We start from the raw sequence: 20642 nt of genomic DNA on the forward strand, positions 1-20642 counted from the left end.
TATTCATCTACCCCCCCCCCCCCCCCCCCCCCACACACCTGATGTTTTGTTGTGCTTGTTATGATGTTTTGTTAACATTTAACCTTTAGCACCAAATTAAATGGTTACTGTGACTATAACAGTATCAACATCTTCCATATATATATATATGGAAGATGTATATATAAATATATATATGGAAGATGTATATATATATATATATATATATATATATATATATATATATATATATATATATATATATATATATATATATATGTGGAAGATTTATATATATTGGTGCACCTGTGAGGGCTGTTCACGCTCTTGAAAAATATATCTATTGTTGTCCTTGTATCAAAATTAAATGCATGCAAAATCATATCATTTTATTAAAAAGGGGTGCTATATCTTTGTTTTTCCATGCTTAAATATAAATGTGAAACTAGACTGTGGTTTGTGAGGATACTGATATCAGATTGTGTCTTATTAACAGGTGAAATTACAGTTTGAGTAATGTGGACATCATTTTACTGTAAAGTGACATTTCTTTCTGGTTTTCCATGAAAACACAGCACCTTGTATTTTATCAAGATGTATTTTATGACATAGTTTATTTTTTTACCTCAAAAAGTTTTGACTAATTGTTGGTAAGATGCCAAAAAATAAAACACAGACAAATAAAATAATAAAACTGTTTGTTTGGACCCTGTATACGGATTGTTTGCTTTGAGGGAGTTGTATAAATCTACCGTCTGCCTCTACAACATGTGCAACGATGTATCATTTTACAAACGCGATCTCTCCCGTGCCAGTAGGCTAGCTAGCCCAATAATTAACGTGAAACAAATAATTTCAACATAGAAACTGTAAAACGTCAACAACAACAACAAAAAGAGACAAGCATAGGCTTTCACTAACCAGCGCCAGGACCATGGACAGGTCTTCCCTGATAACGTCACCAACTAGCTTGGTTAACTCGGACTGGCCAACCACAATAGTCGTTGCCTTTGTACGCCATTGGATATTCATGAAATCATAATTTAATGAAGTTGTATCTCGTCATTGAATCTCCGTTATAGCCCTAAAAAGAAAAGGTTCCCGGTGGATGCTTTAGGGATTCTTCAAATTTAAACTTGAACCCCTTTAAGTTCTTCAAAGGACCCTCATTAACGGTTCCACAAATAAACTTTTGTGTTTACTTTTTAATAATCAGCATAACAATAACAACAATATTTTAGTTGTCAGTGTTTATTATGATTTTAGCGGCTAAGTATAATTTAAAAAAAATCTAAATATGAGATAAACTCCCAGCCCCAAGTCCAATAGGTATATCCTCTGGCGTGTTGATGTTAATGTGTTGGTGTTCTCCGTATCCATCGGCAACATGATTTTTCAGTGCACGGTGATTGAACAGGTTTCCTGTTATATTCATCAGAGTTGTAGCGAGGGTGAAGTCTGTGAATACCAAAAAATATATAATTACTTAGATTATTATCAAAAGATGCACATAACAGTATTCATATCTTGTTTTTTTTTGTGGTAAAAATTACGTGAACGACAAAACTGTTCACTTTTGATACCGGTTTTCATACACATACCTTGTCCTCAGTGTAGAGCCCTCCGGTACACATACCTTGCACTCAGTGTAGAGCCCTCCGGTACACATACCTTGCCCTCAGTGTAGAGCCCTCCAGTACACATACCTTGCCCTCAGTGTAGAGCCCTCCAGTACACATACCTTGCCCTCAGTGTAGAGCCCTCCAGTACACATACCTTGCCCTCAGTGTAGAGCCCTCTGGTACACATACCTTGCCCTCAGTGTAGAGCCCTCCGGTACACATACCTTGCCCTCAGTGTAGAGCCCTCTGGTACACATACCTTGCCCTCAGTGTAGAGCCCTCCGATACACATACCTTGCCCTCAGTGTAGAGCCCTCCGGTACACATACCTTGCCCTCAGTGTAGAGCCCTCTGGTACACATACCTTGCCCTCAGTGTAGAGCCCTCCGGTACACATACCTTGCCCTCAGTGTAGAGCCCTCCAGTACACATACCTTGCCATCAGTGTAGAGCCCTCCGGTACACATACCTTGCCCTCAGTGTAGAGCCCTCCGGTACACATACCTTGCCCTCAGTGTAGAGCCCTCTGGTACACATACCTTGCCATCAGTGTAGAGCCCTCTGGTACACATACCTTGCCATCAGTGTAGAGCCCTCCGGTACACATACCTTGCCCTCAGTGTAGAGCCCTCCAGTACACACACCTTGCCCTCAGTGTAGAGCCCTCTGGTACACATACCTTGCCCTCAGTGTAGAGCCCTCTGGTACACATACCTTGCCCTCAGTGTAGAGCCCTCTGGTACACATACCTTGCCCTCAGTGTAGAGCCCTCTGGTACACATACCTTGCCCTCAGTGTAGAGCCCTCCGGTACACATACCTTGCCCTCAGTGTAGAGCCCTCTGGTACACATACCTTGCCCTCAGTGTAGAGCCCTCCGGTACACATACCTTGCCCTCAGTGTAGAGCCCTCTGGTACACATACCTTGTGTAAGTAAGCAGTCCTGTCATCTGCGCCCAATGCAGCCATATAGCCTTGAATAAATGAATATTTATTTTTATATACAATTTTTTACTTTACCTTTATTTAACTAGGTAAGTCAGTTATTAAGAACAAATTCTTATTTACAATGACGGCCTAGGAACAGTGGGTTAACTGCCTTGATCAGGGGGAGAATGACAGATGTGTACCTTGTCAGCTCGGGGATTCGAGATCTTGCAACCTTTCAGTTACTAGTCCAAAGCTCTAACCACTAGGCTACCTGCCGCCCCTCCACTCTAACCACTAGGCTACCCTGCTGCCCCACAAATATGCTAATTTCCTGTGAATTTTTTCCCGTTTCTGTTTCAGAAAAAAAAAGTCAAAGTATCCAACAACACAACCATTTACATATGAAAAGATAGATGATATCATCATAAAGCAATAGCAATTACGATCACAAAGGGGTAAACCTTACCTTAAATTGAGGAGATCTTTACATTTTTCAGTTAAAGTGCCTGCACCTGTTGCTGTTGTCTCAAATTCAGTTGGGCGGTTAGGTTTCCTGCAAGAACCCCCCCCCCCCAAAGAACTAAAGAGGTTCCTCGATGAACTACACCTCCTATGGTGTTATTGGAAGAACCTTTGGGAGGCATTTTTTTTTCTCAGTAGCAACAACCATAAGGTTCTTCAAGGAATTTTAAGATGCTTAGAAGAACCGTTGTTGATCCCCCCTCATTTTTGGAGCTAGCTACATGCCAATGATTTGTTTAGCATAGCAACGTTGAATGAATAGAACGATTAGAATTAACGACTGGGTCAAACTATTTAAGTGATAATGCCCGAGAAGCCGATGTTTGGAGGATATATTTGCACGGCTGTTGTTAGGCCCGAGGGCCGGCAAATCATGCCACTATATCCTCCAAACACCGGCTTTGAGGGCATTATCACTTTTATACAACGGGTTACCAACATATTCAAATAATGATTGACACATTTGAATTAAAAACGTTATTTTGATTAATTTATTCATACTAATTCATCCTTCCACAAGATATAGTCCCGGCACAAATCTAGGGTTGCGGCCCAAACCCGCTGGTCGTTCAGTCTTTTTGTTCTGTATCTGGCTGGCAACGTTCTTGTCCCTTGTTTAGCCAACTTCGAATAATTTACAGTCATGTCAAAAAGTGCAGCCAGAATAACAGCAAAGTAGCCTGCCTGCCTAATCCCGAAATGTTCATTACTATGGGACAGCTGGAGATCGAATTTGAATATTGAAACAATGTTGCAAATGTCAGAGAGACAGACTGCAAGGTTTATACAAATCTGTACGGTTGAAAACTAAATGTTAGTCTAAAAGAAATGCGAGATAATGTCTAGATGCTTTTTATAGTGTAGATCAAGGTTATAACTTCCCTGCCTGGGTTGATGAGACAGTGGATTGTGCAGTCAGATGGAACAGAGTAAATAGGCATTTTAACTTCGTAGATTTCGCCGGTGGTAATTTGTGTAATAGAAAGGGCTAGAATGCGGGTTTTTAACCAATCAGCATTCAGGATTAGTCCCACCCCTTGTGTAAAATGAAATAACTAAGACCAGACCGTTTGGGTAGCAACTTCAGAATACAAAATAATAATTTACTCGTGAAAATAATACTTTAAAAAAAAATCAATATGATGACAACCTCGAACAAGGGAATAATCGTGACAACTCCATCCAAGGGATGCATCCCAGCCCTTCCCTTCGCCTCGGGCCTCAGAACAGCCCTTGTCGGGAGTTGTCAACCTATAATTCCCGGGTTCTCAGGTATTATTGCTTAAATATACCATTGACATATCTTTTTGTTGACTATTTTAATGGAATACATTACATTCGTATGTATAGGCTATTGTTTAGGTCGTGAATAATGATATTTGAACCAAAATAGACCATGATAGGCATTTGAAAAGCCTACAGCTATGTCAAATGCTCTTTCCATAAATTGTTCTAGTCTTGAACTTTATAAATTAATGTCATCAAGGACAGACTTTTTAACGAGGGCTTTTTAATGATGGCGAAACAACAAGATCACGTTAAGTATTTATTATCGTTAATCTCTTGCCAATATTCTCACCGTCAAGGCAAAAGCAGAAATGCTTGAGTCAACATTTTCTTTTGGCAGCCGGTTAGGATAATTAACATAGCAAATTAGGAGAATTAGGTTAGGTTTAGGGTTAGCTAAAACGCAAAATCAAATCAACTTTCGACGTTAATTTGACAAAAAAAAACTCTATCCCCCATCTAGTCATGTATACAAGTGTGCCAGTGCAGTATTTTTTTACGTCACGACGTGTTTGAACTGGACGCGATTTCGTTGCACTTCCATGTCCATATTTGGAGAGTTCAGATGTTTTGTTTCCATGGAGACGCGATGGAGAGGTGTTGGGTTTCGAGCTGGAAGATTTTCCCGGGAAAAAAAGACAAGACAAGGCAGTGCAGAGGCAGAGCGAGTGGAAACCGAGAGAACCGTTGTTGTCGAGAAACAAACAGTCCTTCGCTCCAGGAATTCCATCGTAATAGTGTGCTCTTTCCAATGAATATTACATTGCCAGTTGTCATGCTGTGCACGTTTATTATCGGCTTATCTTCTTGTCTATGCAAACAGCCTGCTGCTCGCTCCTACCCATGCCTATTCTAGTCTTGATGCTAGAATATAATAGCCTATTCAGTTCTAAAATTGCTTCAGAATTGCCACTTGGCTTGCCATGTAGCCTACAGACAGCATAAGAAAGATAACAGGACTTTCTTTTCATAAATAAAAGGACTGCATATTTCTGCCTAATATATTGTATTCATGTGTACATAGAGCAACATGGTATTTGTGCCAGAAGACTGTCCTGCTGTGCACGAAATCTTGCTGACCTGAGAAATGATTCAATAGAGCGACAAGACTTCCATCTTTAATCACGTTGCTGAAGCCCATTCCAGTGGCAAACATCTCCCTGTATGATTAGAGATGTATTTCCTCTGCTAAAAAATGATGTGTATGAGGTAGGCTATATGCCATTCAATTGTGTGTGTGTGTAAGTGAAGGGTACTTGTGTGAGCGTGGGCATTTTCTCAGTCAGTTAGCCTCATATTTGAGCAGTAGAGGGAGCTGTAAAAGAGGAGATTCTCTCTTGACATTCACATTCTGTGCATGTTCCTAGGCCTATCTAATCAGGAGGCCTTACGTAAACCTGAACCAAAACCAAAACCTAACCGCCAAATTACACTGACTGTACAGAACAATAAGAACACCTGCTCTTTCCATAACTGACCAGGTGAATCCAGGTGAAAGCTATGATCCCTTGTTGATGCCACTTGTTACATCGACTTCATTCAGTGTAGATGACACGGTTAAATAAGGCTTTTTAAGCCTTGACACAATACAGCCCCATAGTGGAGGTGTCATAATACCCATAAAACCTAGTGGTCAAACAAGGAAATGGTTACAATCGTTTTTTTTCCCCACAATTCATTTTTCCCACGGGGGGATTTTTTTTAGAAATCCTTAAAATAAGGGTTGTGTTTCGTGTATTGATAAAAGTCACCTTGTCCTAGAGAGATTTACACAGTTATCAATATGTCATGCCAGGGTGAGCCGACACGAAACACAGCCCTTATTTTAAGTGTAGTTGTTCCTAGATGTTTCCACTTCACAATAACAGCACTTACAGTTGACCGGGGCAGCTCTAGCAGGGCAGAAATTTAACAATTATTATCCTTCCATATGATACAGTATTCTGTATTATCCTTCCATACAATACAGTATTCTATATTATCCTTCCATACAATACAGTATTCTATATTATCCTTCCATACAATACAGTAGTCTATATTATCCTTCCATACGATGCAGTATTCTATATTATCCTTCCATACGATGCAATATTCTATATTATCCTTCCATACAATACAGTATTCTATATTATCCTTCCATACAATACAGTAGTCTATATTATCCTTCCATACAATACAGTAGTCTATATTATCCTTCCATACAATAGAGTAGTCTATATTATCCTTCCATACAATACAGTATTCTATATTATCCTTCCATACAATACAGTAGTCTATATTATCCTTCCATACAATACAGTAGTCTATATTATCCTTCCATACAATAGAGTAGTCTATATTATCCTTCCATACAATACAGTATTCTATATTATCCTTCCATACAATACAGTAGTCTATATTATCCTTCCATACAATAGAGTAGTCTATATTATCCTTCCATACAATACAGTATTCTATATTATCCTTCCATACAATAGAGCATTCTATATTATCCTTCCATACAATACAGTAGTCTATATTATCCTTCCATACAATACAGTAGTCTATATTATCCTTCCATACAATACAGTAGTCTATATTATCCTTCCATACAATAGAGTAGTCTATATTATCCTTCCATACAATACAGTATTCTATATTATCCTTCCATACAATAGAGTAGTCTATATTATCCTTCCATAAAATACAGTAGTCTATATTATCCTTCCATACAATAGAGTAGTCTATATTATCCTTCCATACAATACAGTATTCTATATTATCCTTCCATACAATAGAGTAGTCTATATTATCCTTCCATACAATAGAGTAGTCTATATTATCCTTCCATACAATACAGTAGTCTATATTATCCTTCCATTTTTTATTTTATTTTATTTCACCTTTATTTAACCAGGTAGGCTAGTTGAGAACAAGTTCTCATTTGCAACTGCGACCTGGCCAAGATAAGGCATAGCAGTGTGAACAGACAACACAGAGTTACACATGGAGTAAACAATTAACAAGTCAATAACACAGTAGAAAAAAGAGGAGTCTATATACATTGTGTGCAAAAGAGCAGAAAAATAAATAAATAAAAACAGTATGGGGATGAGGTAGGTGAAAATGGGTGGGCTATTTACCAATAGACTATGTACAGCTGCAGCGATCGGTTTGCTGCTCAGATAGCAGATGTTTGAAGTTGGTGAGGGAGATAAAAGTCTCCAACTTCAGCGATTTTTGCAATTCGTTCCAGTCACAGGCAGCAGAGAACTGGAACGAAAGGCGGCCAAATGAGGTGTTGGCTTTAGGGATGATCAGTGAGATACACCTGCTGGAGCGCGTGCTACGGATGGGTGTTGCCATCGTAACCAGTGAACTGAGATAAGGCGGAGCTTTACCTAGCATGGACTTGTAGATGACCTGGAGCCAGTGGGTCTGGCGACGAATATGTAGCGAGGGCCAACCGACTAGAGCATACAAGTCGCAGTGGTGGGTGGTATAAGGTGCTTTAGTGACAAAACGGATGGCACTGTGATAAACTGCATCCAGTTTGCTGAGTAGAGTGTTGGAAGCAATTTTGTAGATGACATCGCCGAAGTCGAGGATCGGTAGGATAGTCAGTTTTACTAGGGTAAGTTTGGCGGCGTGAGTGAAGGAGGCTTTGTTGCGGAATAGAAAGCCGACTCTTGATTTGATTTTCGATTGGAGATATGGGTCTGGAAGGAGAGTTTGGAGTCTAGCCAGACACCTAGGTACTTATAGATGTCCACATATTCAAGGTCGGAACCATCCAGGGTGGTGATGCTGGTCAGGCGTGCGGGTGCAGGCAGCGAACGGTTGAAAAGCATGCATTTGGTTTTACTAGCGTTTAAGAGCAGTTGGAGGCCACGGAAGGAGTGCTGTATGGCATTGAAGCTCGTTTGGAGGTTCCTTCCATACAATAGAGTATTCTATATTATCCTTCCATACAATACAGTATTCTATATTATCCTTCCATACAATAGAGTATTGTATATTATGTTTCCTTCCATTCAATACAGTATTCTGTATAGTGATGTATCCCTTTTGTTTCAATATGTTCCCTCGTACAATAACCTGATGGGTATTTTTCGCGTGTTGTCTTTTATGTTAAAAGGAGTCCACAAAACAAAACGTAGGCCTACATTTGTATACATTGATACCTTTGCTTCATAAAGCATCTTTGAAACAGTTTTCTATGTACTATATATCAAAGACATTTCAGGGGCTATTTCCAGGTGGAAATGTTACATAATGTGTGTTACATAATACACCTGGAAATCCATACAGGTCTCTCAGTAGTTTCAGACTCGTCTTACATACAGTCCTATCTCACTGGAAGAGTGTGTTCATTTTTCCTAAGGGTACGATCTGCCCCCTCCTATTCCTCATGATCAGTCTCCTATCCCCTCTCTGTGATATTCATAAGGATGTGCTATATTTACAGGGATAAGTTTGGAAGGCATCGTCACCTGACGCCGGTGACGCGAGAACTCTGAGGACATGGAAGGGGGGGGGGGGGCAACCTTGTGTTGTTGGTGGAATTAGTGTGTATATGGAATCAGATGATCGTAAGCACAGAGCAATAGGCAGAGCAATAGACTAGAATATCTTTGTTGTCGTAATGTCACGCCCTGCAAATAGAGAGGCTTTTATTCTCTATTTTGGTTAGGCCAGGGTGTGACTAGGGTGGGCATTCTAGTTTCTTTATTTCTATGTTTTCTATTTCTTTGTGTTTGGCACGGGTGTGGTTCTCAATCAGAGGCAGCTGTCTATCGTTGTCTCTGATTGAGAATCATACTTAGGTAGCCTTTTCAACCCACGTGGGTTTGTGGGTAGTTGTTTTCTGTATAGTTTTAGTTACCTTACAGAACTGGTCGTTTCTTGCTTTGTTATTTTTTGTTCTAGTGTTCAGATTTTTAATAAATATCATGAACACGTACCACACTGCGCTTTGGTCCACTCCTTCTTCAGACGAGTGTTACACGTAACCCTTTTCTGTATCCCAGTTACACGTCAGAGGACATATTTATGGCCCCCCATTAAATTAAAGCATCAGTTGACTGTTAGGAGACTTATAGGCCAATAGGTGGATGGGAGAAACATGGCCATCTGTTTCTCCCAGTATCGCAGCCATGGTAACTATCTAACCTGTTGAATAGATTCTGATCAGGGACGTCACGCACTTAACATGTTTGAGGGGGGACGGGTGGCCAAATTCAGATATTTTTTTCCATTTATTCTGATCACATCTATATTTCTATCCTTTTAATGTGCGAAATTAAAGGAGAACGTGCCCTTGAATCCTTGATAGGTTTTCAACTTCTTAACTACTTTTGGACGACTGTTATCCAAATACTTTGTGTCTCAGTTCCTTAATATTATATTAGATTTAAAACATTTGTCACCGTGTAACTTCTAAAAAGGGTCAGATATGGAACTGCTGTTAATATAATGCCAGACAGAGACTGAAATAACTGTGAAGACAGACAGATGTGTTGACGTGATTGACAAGACTGTCTGGGATTCTTTTCAAGGGAGAAAAAGGAAGGAAGGATTATTATGGAAGATATGATGTCCATCTGTCTGATGATATCGATAGACAGACAGTGAGTCAGAGAAGAGAAGTGTCTGGACTGGAGTTTTGCGTTATAGGACATTCCCCTCAGGATTATATACAGATACATATAGTAGACCATATTGATTCTTTTCCATGGCTGTTTTGCATTGATGCAGCTTGCAGGAGTACCATATCCTATGCTGACTCATTTTCTTTTTATTTGAGTCTGCTTGGCAGGGGTCACATGCCTTGGACATAAAATTGGAACTATTTCCATGTTTTAGTAAATACTGTATAATAAATAATATTTTATAAATGTATGTAAATTAAAAGCCAGTTCATTAATAAGGGTACATTTCCTGAAGTAAACTGCCATTTCACTTTCAATTTCTTCTATTGATGTTTAAACTCCCACCCACACAGAATACACTGTTCCCTATTAAGTGCACTAAATGTTTAAAAAAGCAGATATAGCAACACCTCGCAGCACAACGCCTCTCCCCTATTTGACCTAGATAGTTTGTGTGTATGTATTGATAAACCCCAGGAAGAGAATCTGCTGTTATAGTTAATGAGGATCCTGATAAACCCCAGGAAGAGAAGCTGCTGTTATAGTTAATGAGGATCCTGATAAACCCCAGGAAGAGAAGCTGCTGTTATAGTTAAGATGAGACAAAACCAGAGCCCGAGTTGGTCCAGAGTAGAGTGAGGAATGTAGGGTTCCGTTTGGGACGCAGACTGGGCAATGATACCAAATGATACCAAATGATACCAAATGTAATCACGTACGCCAGCCTTGATCATAGTGCAGAAAGCTATCAAAGACCCAACGATTCTAAAGTGGGCAAAGAAAAATGCAATATTTAAACACAGATTTTTATTTATGTCCTATTTTCTTTTTCAGCTCTAATTGAATGAAAATGGTTCCAGTAATGTTCCTGGTTTTGCAAGAGATGAGAGAATCTCTCGACACGGGTTCATATTACTTTGATTTGTCTCTACTGAGATTAAACAAATAATTGATATTAACTGGTGGAATTTTTTGGGGGGACTTCATTATGCTCAGTGTGGTATATTTTCACAGAAATGTCACTGTGAAAGGTTATTGTTTTTGTTGTACCCTAGGCCTTCTCTCCAGTGAGACCCCACAGTGCCAACTCGGCACACAGACCATGTAGTTTCCTCTACTGATTGCCATCTCTGTCTGAATTGCCTCCCTCCTCAGCCTCCTATCGAGTAGGGGATTTGTTGAAAGTCTTTGTCCACGCAGGAAGACAGACAGACAGACTGACTGACAGACAGACAGACAGACAGACTGACTGAAGGACAGGTAGGCAGACAGACAGACAGACAGACAGACAGACAGACAGACAGGTAGGCAGACTGGCAGACTAACAGACAGGCAGGAAGGCAGACTGACAGACAGGCAGGAAGGCAGACAGGTAGAAAGGTAGGCAGACAGACAGACAGGTAGGCAAACTGACAGACAGACTGACAGGCAGGAAGGCAGACAGACAGACAGACAGACAGTCAGACAGGCAGGCAGGAAGGCAGACAGACAGACAGGCAGGAAGGCAGACAGACTGACAGACAGACAAACAGACAGGAAGGCAGACAGACAGACAGACAGTCAGACAGGCAGGTAGGCAGACAGACAGACAGGCAGGTAGGCAGACAGACAGACAGACAGACAGGTAGGCAGACAGACAGACAGACAGACAGACAGACAGACAGACAGGCAGGTAGGCAGATAGACAGACAGACAGACAGACAGACAGACAGGTAGGCAGACAGACAGACAGACAGACAGACAGACAGACAGGCAGGTAGGCAGACAGACAGACAGGGAGGAATCACAGAGCCTCAACTCTCTGGCTACATCCATAATGGCACTCTATTCCCTTAATAATGGCACCCTATTCCCTTTATAATGGCACCCTATTCCCTTTATAATGGCACTCTATTCTCTATATAATGGCACCCTATTCTCTACATTATGTAGCGAATAGGGTGCCATTATAAAGGGAATCGGGTGCCATTATGTAGGGAATAGGGTGCCATTATGTAGAGAATAGGGTGCCATTATGTAGCGAATAGGGTGCCATTATAAAGGGAATCGGGTGCCATTATGTAGGGAATAGGGTGCCATTATGTAGGGAATAGAGTGCCATTATGTAGGGAATAGGGTGCCATTATGTAGCGAATAGGGTGCCATTATAAAGGGAATAGGGTGCCATTATATAGAGAATAGGGTGCCATTATAAAGGGAATAGGGTGCCATTATGTAGAGAATAGAGTGCCATTATGTAGGGAATAGGGTGCCATTATGTAGAGAATAGGGTGCCATTATGTAGAGAATAGGGTGCCATTATATAGAGAATAGGGTGCCATTATGTAGAGAATAGGGTGCCATTATATAGAGAATAGGGTGCCATTATGTAGAGAATAGGGTGCCATTATGTAGAGAATAGGGTGCCATTATGTAGAGAATAGGGTGCCATTATGTAGAGAATAGGGTGCCATTATATAGAGAATAGGGTTCCATTATGTAGAGAATAGGGTGCCATTATGTAGAGAATAGGGTGCCATTATGTAGAGAATAGGGTGCCATTATAAAGGGAATAGGGTGCCATTATAAAGGGAATAGGGTGCCATTATAAAGGGAATAGGGTGCCATTATAAAGGGAATAGGGTGCCATTATGTAGCGAATAGGGTGCCATTATGTAGGGAATAGGGTGCCATTATGTAGAGAATAGAGTGCCATTATGTAGGGAATAGGGTGCCATTATGTAGCGAATAGGGTGCCATTATAAAGGGAATAGGGTGCCATTATATAGAGAATATGGTGCCATTATAAAGGGAATAGGGTGCCATTATGTAGGGAATAGGGTGCCATTATGTAGAGAATAGGGTGCCATTATAAAGGGAATAGGGTGCCATTATGTAGAGAATAGGGTGCCATTATATAGAGAATAGGGTGCCATTATGTAGGGAATAGGGTGCCATTATGTAGAGAATAGGGTGCCATTATGTAGGGAATAGGGTGCCATTATGTAGAGAATAGGGTGCCATTATGTAGAGAATAGGGTGCCATTATGTAGAGAATAGGGTGCCATTATGTAGAGAATAGGGTGCCATTATGTAGAGAATAGGGTGCCATTATATAGAGAATAGGGGGCCATTATGTAGAGAATAGGGTGCCATTATGTAGAGAATAGGGTGCCATTATGTAGAGAATAGGGTGCCATTATAAAGGGAATAGGGTACCATTATAAAGGGAATAGGGTGCCATTATAAAGGGAATAGGGTGCCATTATAAAGGGAATAGGGTGCCATTATGTAGCGAATAGGGTGCCATTATAAAGGGAATAGGGTGCCATTATAAAGGGAATAGGGTGCCATTATGTAGCGAATAGGGTGCCATTATAAAGGGAATAGGGTGCCATTATAAAGGGAATAGGGTGCCATTATGTAGCGAATAGGGTGCCATTATAAAGGGAATAGGGTGCCATTATAAAGGGAATAGGGTGCCATTATGTAGGGAATAGGGTGCCATTATAAAGGGAATAGGGTGCCATTATGTAGAGAATAGGGTGCCATTATAAAGGGAATAGGGTGCCATTATGTAGAGAATAGGGTGCCATTATGTAGAGAATAGGGTGCCATTATGTAGAGAATAGGGTGCCATTATGTAGAGAATAGGGTGCCATTATGTAGCGAATAGGGTGCCATTATGTAGGGAATAGGGTGCCATTATAAAGAGAATAGGGTGCCATTATGTAGAGAATAGGGTGCCATTATGTAGCGAACAGGGTGCCATTATGTAGAGAATAGGGTGCCATTATGTAGAGAATAGGGTGCCATTTTTCACGCCACCGAGGAGTAAACTAGAGCCAAACAGGAAGGATGTAGACTATAGCCTTGACTCTCTCTCTCTCTCTCTCTCAAAAAACTCACTCAGGACTCCATTGTGAAATGCCTCCAATCCACCTCGACTTGTCATCTGTGTTTGGAGAGAGACTGTGACGCATAGACCCGACCTTCCTCAGAACCTCCCCCCCCCCCCTTCTCAGGAACTGGACGGTGAAACCAAATTAGAATCGCTAAAAAAAAACAGAGGAGGGGATATTTGTGGTATCGCAGCGGTTCAGATAGAAGCGCAGCTGCCTGTTCCTTCCAGGTGGACCACGGACGGTGGAGAGAGGGCATCATCATGATCTTGTTGGACTGGCTGTCTATCAATTCAAGTACCCACCCGTCTAATATATATTATCAAGAATGTCTAAATCAAGACCCAGACAGATACAATTTTTTGCAAGTTTTTTAAGTCATGTCTTACATACAAGTACACTGTTCTTGATTGAGATTATAAGGGATAAATACTTCAGTAACTGATGCCAACAAAACATGGCGTATTTTATATTTGTAGTTCATCTGTTGATTACATTTACGTTGTATTTTGGCGACGCTTACAGTATCATAATTCATCTGAGAGAGCTGGCATACGGGGTTAGTTCGCTAACTGTCTGACCATGCTCATGTCTCAGTCACTGTACAGATAGACAGAGAAAAGTGAAAAAGACTCAGACTATAGGGAGCTAACACTGAGAGAAATGTTCAGAATTCCAGTACACCAAATAAGAGCAGCCTGTGCAACATACTGAACTGACTTCAAGATGAATTGACGGAGCATCCGATTACAACTCTAAATATATTATATCGCTCTGTCGCTCTCGCGCTCTCCTTCTCTCTAGCACACGCGCGCACACACATACACATACACACACACACACACACACACACACACAATTACTTTATTTTGTTTATGCTTTTCACATGTATATTTATAAAAACAAATAAGACATGTATGTTTATAGCCACAACTTGGCGTGGATGCACTGGGTCTCTCCAGTTTCCAAAACAGGCATCTATCTGTAAGTTTCCTCGCACCAGAATGTTGTGTGTGTTTTTTTTGGTTGCTAGGGGTGGAGCGTTTTATTCAGGCCTGCCTGTATTTCTATCCATGCGTCTGGGACAAGCAAGTTCCGCATTCCCGAACCCTCCCAGTTTTTACCGATCACTATTTAAACGGGCTGACGCAAGGACTTTTAATATCAAAACCTATATCCGATTCACAAGTTACGGACACGTTATATCACCGCAGATTTTGGACCTAATACAGGTAAATTAACCTATTAACTTACCATTTCTGGTTTAAGTTACTAAACTTAGACGAACTCGATTAACTGTTTAGACATTATTTACACATGTTAAACTTTTTCTAATAGGTTTATGTTTTTGTGTTTCATGATCGTTTTTTAATTTTTTTTTTTTTACAATTGTATTATTTTACAACAATGTTATTTGACTAGTTTCGGCTTGCGATAGTGTAACGCACTAGACTAGACGCATTGTAAAATCACTTATATTGTAACTTTTTCTCATGGATTTTGCACAACAACTCTTTGTTGTTTTTATTGTTACAACTTCTTTGATCAAACGGTACAAAGTAGCGAATGAATGTCGCTTGCAGCGTGCCTTGAACACTACTATAGAATAGATTGTTACGATGTAAGGGAATAAGGTATGTAAGGAGGTGGTGAAAGTTAATATCAACCACAAGCAGTCCCCGCTGCGAGGTACCAACGTTATGTAACATTAAGAGGGCTATACACGCGACATTTGTGGTGCTATCAGCAGTATTTAGAACAGAAAGCAGAATTGGGGGGAAAACATTCTTTCGTACGAGGGGAGAACGTTTTGTTTTAGTTTTCTTGGTGATTTTATTTGTGTTTGAAAAAGAAGTATGTAAAATGTATAGTATTGTTTCACATTGCTTTTTAGGCTACAGTCGCAGACTAGCAGCCCACTCAAGTTCACACAGACAGGCTGACATTTCCGTTTATGCATTTAGAAGTTAAATGTAAACTCACTGCCATGCTCGTGGCTAATAGCTCGATTATATGTTTATGAATTAAATTATTATCATCCTCATCATCCCTCTTCTTCCTCATCTCCATCATCTTCATCATTTAGAAAGTTAATAATACATATATACAGTAACAGTCAAAAGTTCAGACACACTGACTCATTCAAGGGTTTTTTCTTAATTTTTTGACTATTTTCCACATTGCAGAATAATAGTGAAGACCTCACAACTATGAAATAACACATTTGGAACCAAAACAGTGTAAAAGAAGTCTAAATATATTTTACATTCATCAAAGTAGCCACTCTTTGCCTTGATGACAGTTTTGCACAACCTAGGCATTCTCTCAACCAGGTAGTCACCTGGAATGCATTTCAATTAACAGTTGTGCCTTGTTAAAAGTTCATTTGTGGAATTTCTTTCTTTCCTTAATGCGTTTGAGCCAATCAGTTGTTTTGTGACAAGGTAGGGGTGGTATACAGAAGATAGCCCTATTTGGACAAAGACCAAGTCCATATTATGGCAAGAACAGCTCAAATAAGCAAAGATAAACAACAGTCCATCATTACTTTAAGACATGAAGGTCAGTCAATCTAGAACATTTCAATAACTTTGAAAGTTTCTCCAAGTGCAGTCGCAAAAACCATCAAGAGCTATGATGAGACTGTCTTTCATCAGGACCACCACAGGAAAGGAAGACTCAGAGTTACCTCTGTTGCAGAGGATAAGTTCATTAGAGTTACCAGCCTTAGAAATTACAGCCCAAATAAATGCTTCACAGAGTTCAAGTAGCAGACACATCTCAACATCAACTGTTCAGAAGAGACTGCGTGAATCAGGCCGTTATGATCGAATTGCTGCAAAGAAACCCCCTACTTAAGGACACTAATAAGAATAATATACTTGCTTGGACCAAGAAACATGAGCAATGGGCATTAAACCGGTGGAAATCTGTCCTTTGGTCTGATTTGTCCAAATTTTTTAAAATTTGGTTCCAACCGCAGTGTCTTTGAGAGACGCAGAGTAGGTGAACGAATGATCTCTGCATGTGTGGTTCCCACCGGGAAGCTTGGAGGAGGTGTGATGGTGTGGGGGTGCATTGCTGGTGATACTGTCTGTGATTTATTTAGAATTCAAGGCACACTTAGCCAGCATGGCTAACACAGCATTCTGCAGCGATACGTTGGCGCTTAGTGGGACTCTCATTTATTCTTCAACAGGACAATGATCCAAAACACACCTTCAGGCTGTGTAAGGGCTATATGACCAAGGAGAGTGATGCATCAGATGACCTGGCCTCCACAATCCCCCGACCTCAACCCAATTGAGATGGTTTGGGATGAGTTGGACCGCAGAGTGAAGGAAAAGCAGCCAACAAGTGCTCAGCATATGTGGGAACTCCTTCAAGACTGTTGGAAAAGCATTCCTCATGAAGCTGGTTGAGAGAATACCAAGAGTGTGCAAAGCTGTCATCGAGGCAAAGGGTGGCTACTTTGAAGAATCTAAAATATAATGTTATTTTTTAACTCTTTTCTTTGGTTACTACATGATTCCATATGTGTTATTTCATAGTTTTGATGTCTTCACTATTATTCTACAATGTAGAAAATAGTAAAAAAAGAAATAAAGAAAAACCCTTGAATAAGTAGGTGTGTCCAAACTTTTGACTGGTACTGTATATCTGAAGCATGTTTCTTCTGTTTTGAAACAGGTTATATGAGTTAAAATAACTATTATTCATATCTTCTGAACAGTGTCTAAAACATACCACCACCACCACCACCAGCAGGGGATTGCAAGTCCAACTTGTGAGTAAGTAGCCTATTCCATTATCATCGTCTTTAAGGAAATGATCCATCTGCTCCTTGTGAGATAACCTGTGTGTAATTACAGTGTGTTATAAGAGTCTGTTTACATTGGAGTTTTAGAGTTTACATTGCCTGGTTTCACAATGTTTTACGTGGTTGTTGGTGTTCCATCAGTGAAAGGAACAGTGTCATGAAGTTAACGTTGTCCTGGAAACAGCCTCGGTCACGGGATGCGTCTGAAATGGCACCCTGTTCCCTATCTCTCTCCCCCTATTCCGAAGGGAGCACCCTATTCCCTATCTCTCTCCCCCTATTCCGAAGGGAGCACCCTATTCCCTATCTCTCTCCCCCTATTCCAAAGGGAGCACCCTATTCCCTATCTCTCTCCCCCTATTCCAAAGGGAGCACCCTATTCCCTATCTCTCTCCCCCTATTCCAAAGGGAGACCCTATTCCCTATATAGCACCCGATTCCCTATATAGCACTCGATTCCCTATATAGCACTCGATTCCCTATATAGCACTCGATTCCCTATATAGCACCCGATTCCCTATATAGCACTCTATACCTTAATATAACTCTGTTTACCTTAATATAACTCCCTACACCTTAATATAACACCCTATATCTTAATATAACACCCTATACCTTAATATAGTACCCTATACCCTAATATAGCACCCTATACCCTTAGTCTGGTTAGGTTTACATCAATACCACCATCAATACCCCGGCCTAACTGCCCCCAGACTCTTCTACCATTAATACCCCGACCTAACAGCCCCAGAGTCTTCTACCATCAATACCCCGGCCTATCAGCCACAGACTCTTCTACCATCAATACCCCGGCCTATCAGCCCCAGACTCTTCTACCATCAATACCCCGGCCTATCAGCCCCAGAGTCTTCTACCATCAATACCCCGGCCTATCAGCCCCAGACTCTTCTACCATCAATACCCCGGCCTATCAGCCACAGACTCTTCTACCATTAATACCCCGAACTAACAGCCCCAGAGTCTTCTACCATCAATACCCCGACCTAACAGCCCCAACTTAACCCCTGCTCTATTCTAACAACTCATTCCTTTGAATGAGTGTGTACAATTGAAAGAGTGTATGCCTTGTCTTAGTATGTGTACAGTATATATTAATTAGAGTGTTTCTATGAGTGTTTGTCTATATGCATGTCTATGAGTGTGTGTTGAGGGGTTTAAATGCCCCACTGTCTGCCTGCCTGCCTGCCTGCCCGGGTATATTGAACACTGCTGTGGATTAATGGGGAGGGTTGGCGAGCCGACAAGCTACTAGGGCCGACGAGACCCGGACTGAACATCCCCTCTCTCTCTCTCTCTCTCTCTCTCTCTCTCTCTCTCTCTCCCTCTCTCTCTCTCTCTCTCTCTCTCTCTCTCTCTCTCTCTCTCTCTCTCTCTCTCTCTCTCTCTCTCTCTCTCTCTCTCTCTCTCTCTCTCTCTGTCTCTCTGTCTCTCTCTCTCTCTGTCTCTCTTTCTATCGCTGTCTCTCTTCCTCTCGGTCTCACACTCTCTGTCTCTCTCTCTTTCTTTCTCTGTCTCTCCTCCTCTCGGTCTCTCCTCCTCTCGGTCTCTCCTCCTCTCGGTCTCTCTCTCTCTCTTTCTCTCTCTCTGTCTGTCTCTCTCTCTGGGTTTATTTTAAGTAGAAATGCCTTCCAGTGCCTTTCTCTTGGGAGAGAAGGTTGCCAGGCTGCCTGCCTGCGTCCTCCCTGCTCCCTCCCCTACATTCATGCATTGCAGCTATCCACACAACAACTAAACCTAGCTAACAGCTAGCCACACAACAACAAGACCTAGTTAACAGCTATCCACACAACTGGACCTAGCTAACAGCTAGCCACACAACAACTAGACCTAGTTAACAGCTATCCACACAACAACTAGACCTAGTTAACAGCTAGCCACACAACAACTAGACCTAGCTAACAGCTAGCCACACAACAACTAGACCTAGTTAACAGCTAGCCACACAACAACTAGACCTAGTTAACAGCTAGCCACACAACAATGAGACCTAGTTAACAGCTAGCCACACAACAACTAGACCTAGTTAACAGCTAGCCACACAACAACGAGACCTAGTTAACAGCTATCCACACAACAACTAGACCTAGTTAACAGCTAGCCACACAACAACGAGACCTAGCTAACAGCTAGCCACACAACAACTAGACCTAGTTAACAGCTAGCCACACAACAACTAGACCTAGCTAACAGCTAGCCACACAACAACTAGACCTAGCTAACAGCTATCCACACAACAACTAGACCTAGCTAACAGCTACCCACACAACAACTAGACCTAGCTAACAGCTACCCACACAACAAATAGACCTAGCTAACAGCTATCCACACAACAACTAGACCTAGCTAACAGCTATCCACACAACAACTAGACCTAGCTAACAGCTACCCACACAACAAATAGACCTAGCAAACAGCTACCCACACAACAACTAAACCTAGCTAACAGCTACCCACACAACAACTAGACCTAGCTAACAGCTATCCACACAACAACTAGAGTAGGAGCAGATCCTTGCCTAGTGCTATAGGTACATGGCAGTGTGTTTTCTTAGTCTCTTAAGTCAATCCACATGTCATGTATAAACATTGGACGGAGGCTGAGACGTTTCTAACCTAGATGGACAGTATGGAAGTGCACACCCACAAGTGAAAGGGTGTAACCTAAAAAAAATAAAGAAACATTTTTAAATGTATGCAGTCGCTGGAACAAACGTATTTTATAGAAAAAGACAGAAAGCCATTGAGAGGTCATGAAACGCCCTGAGACAGAAGCAACAGTCAGAGAACTATATCACTTCCAGATGTCACAATTCTTTTGTGAAGCGAAACGAATTATATCTCCCTCTCCAACAGCAATTTATATATTATATATATATATATATATATATATATTTACACATGCTGCTATTGTGTTGTGACATTACCTGATGTGTGACTATGGCAGTGT

The 20642-nt window shown here is 41.0% G+C and overlaps 1 protein-coding gene across 4 annotated transcripts in view; it reads left to right on the top strand.

Annotated features, from left to right (window-relative positions):
- The first annotated feature begins 14956 nt into the window (after positions 1-14956).
- The window catches only part of LOC139415480 (jun dimerization protein 2-like), a 30261-nt gene continuing 24575 nt past the window's right edge, over positions 14957-20642 (top strand). For 2 of the 4 annotated variants that reach the window (XM_071163582.1, XM_071163583.1), the window contains exons 1-2: positions 14993-15083; positions 17585-17642. The gene's annotated coding sequence lies outside the window, so the exon portion shown is untranslated. Of the gene's footprint in view, positions 15084-17584; positions 17643-20642 lie in introns of all 4 variants that reach the window. The other 2 variants (XM_071163580.1, XM_071163581.1) reach the window with 2 other exon arrangements.

Source organism: Oncorhynchus clarkii, chromosome 8 (genome assembly GCF_045791955.1).
Source record: "Oncorhynchus clarkii lewisi isolate Uvic-CL-2024 chromosome 8, UVic_Ocla_1.0, whole genome shotgun sequence".
NCBI classification, from domain to species: domain Eukaryota; kingdom Metazoa; phylum Chordata; class Actinopteri; order Salmoniformes; family Salmonidae; genus Oncorhynchus; species Oncorhynchus clarkii.